Genomic DNA, 2,529 nt, shown 5'->3' with positions numbered 1-2,529 from the left:
ATCTATGAATCAATTAAAAAAGGAAACTATCTCATTAGAAGTTTATTTAGAACCCAAAGCAGGACTAAATAGAGTGGACCTGGTACTCTGAGTGACTTTCTGGTGGAGGCAGACTCTGAGGAAGGAATAGGATTTGGAGAAGCAGGAGAGAAGACGGAGGGTGTCTAGCAGAGATGACAGGAGCCAGGGCTCAGAGCCGATAGGCAGGGTAGCACATGGGCATGAGGCCAGGCTGTGGAGCTCAAGTGCTTGAGTCCAATTTCCAGCTTTGTCCCCTGCTGGCTGTGTGACTTGGGCAGATACCTAACTTTATGAACCCCTATGTCCTCACTTAAAATAGCAACTACCTCAAAGACTTATTGAGTAGACATGGTAACACGTTTGGAACAGCACACAGGGTAGGTATCACTAGGCAGCAAGCAGCCCAGCTTGGCAGGCACCAGGGGTGTACAAAGCAGAGTATTAGGAAGTGAAATTAGATTGGAGAATTGGGATCAGAAAAAAATTTATATAATTATTCATAAATTTTATTATTAACTTTTTTTAAAGAAATCTGTCTTTTCTCTGAAAATTGTATCCTCATGTTTTAGTATTGTTTTTGATCAAGGTGGATTTGTTGTTGTTGTTGTTGTTGTTTTAAGATGGAGTCTCCCTCTGTCGCCCAGGCTGGAGTGCAGTGGCACAGTTTCTACTCACTGCAACCTCCCCATCCCAGGTTCAAGCGATTCTGCTGCCTCAGCCTCCTGAGTAGCTGGGACAATAGGTACGCACCACCACACCCAGCTAATTTTTGTACTTTCAGTAGAGACAGGGTTTCACCACATTGGCCAGGCTGGTCTTGAACTCCTGACCTCGTGCTCTGCCCACCTCCGCCTCGAAAGTGCTGGGATTACAGGCGTGAGCCACCATGCCCGGCCGATCAAGGTTGTTTTAAGGGTCTCCTTCTTGAGAGATTTTAAAATCCACATTGTGGTCACTTTATCTTCTAAATGTTTCTGCTCTTCACTTAATAATGTGGAGGGTGGAAAGCAGGAGTCAAGATATCATTGTCTCGCAAATCAATGTTGCAATATTATAAGAAGATGAACTGAATCAATCATTTTAAGTATTACAGAATAACTCAGTGTGAAATACGTGATCTGGTTAAATTGGTTTTTGCTAAATGCTTTTTTTGTTTTACTTATAACGTTTCTCTTCAGGAACTTTTAAAGTAACATTGCCTGCCAAGGGAGTATATAAGACAGAAACAGAAAATAAAAAGTTGTTAATTCTGAAGTTAAAGGATTAAGGTCTGAAAATTGATAAGAAAAAACTTTAACAATGTTTTTGCTGAAATCAAGGTATTTGTGATTCTCTCTCAAGGAATGACAAATAAGGGATATTGTTAAGCAAAATAGATCCCACCAATCTTTCTGATAATATAAATACTTTTTTTTTTTTTGAGACAGAGTCTCGCTCTGTCGCCCAGGCTGGAGTGCAGTGGTGCAATCTCGGCTCACTGGAAGCTCCGCCTCCAGGGTTCACGCCATTCTCCTGCCTCAGCCTCCCGAGTAGCTGGGACTACAGGTGCCCCGGCCACCACGCCTGGCTAATTTTTTTGTACTTTTAGTAGAGACGAGGTTTCATCATGTTGGCCAGGATGGTCTTGATTTCCTGACCTAGTGATCCACCCGTCTCGGCTTCCCAAAGTGCTGGGATTGCAGGCATGAGCCACCCCGCCTGGCAGATAATATAAATACTAAACAATAACATTGTTGCCTGCATTTTTAATGTTTCTAATTAGTTGCTTTTATTTCATGGAGACACACCCTGAATGCACTATTCTGTGATGCAGTTCTTAGAATTCACAGTAAAGGTTGGTTTTTAAAAATAAGATACAAAAATCTTCCCATGGACAAGAAAATATTTCCATATAATTCTGTCACTGGCCAAAGTAAACATGTAAATGCTATGCAGAAGAGCCCTGGACATACATAGTACTACCCATCCTCTTGGTAATATAATGGAAGTACCTCAGAGTCAAGAGTTCTGAATTAGTTTGCTAGGGTTACCATAATAAAGTATCACACACTGGGTATCATGCACTGGGTAGCATAAACCAGAAATTCATTGTTTCATCATAGTTCTGGCAGTTACAGGTTCAAAAATCAAGGTGTTGGCAGGGCTGGTTCCTTCTGAGGGCTGTGAGGGAAGGATCTGCTGCAGAACTCTCTCCTTGGTGTGTAGATGGCCATCTATTCCCTGTGTCTCTTCACATCCTCTTTCCTCAGTGTGTGTCTCCTTCTATAAGGATAGCAGTCATACTGGGTTAGAGGCCCACTCAACTCCACTCCACTTAATTACATCCACAATGACCCTATTTTCAAATAAGTCGACTTTCTGAGGAACTGAAAAGTAGGACCTCAACATATAAATTTAGGGGGGGAAACAATTTAACCCTTAACAGCTTTGATTTCTCATTTATAAAGCTAAGATAAAGGCATCTTCTAATATTTTGATTGCAGCTCTCTAAATTTTCTTTCAGCAAGC

Source organism: Trachypithecus francoisi, unplaced genomic scaffold (genome assembly GCF_009764315.1).
Source record: "Trachypithecus francoisi isolate TF-2019V2 unplaced genomic scaffold, Tfra_2.0 Lachesis_group10, whole genome shotgun sequence".
Lineage (NCBI taxonomy): Eukaryota > Metazoa > Chordata > Mammalia > Primates > Cercopithecidae > Trachypithecus > Trachypithecus francoisi.
The sequence above is the reverse complement of the archived record's forward strand: the minus strand, read 5'-3'. Positions refer to the sequence as shown.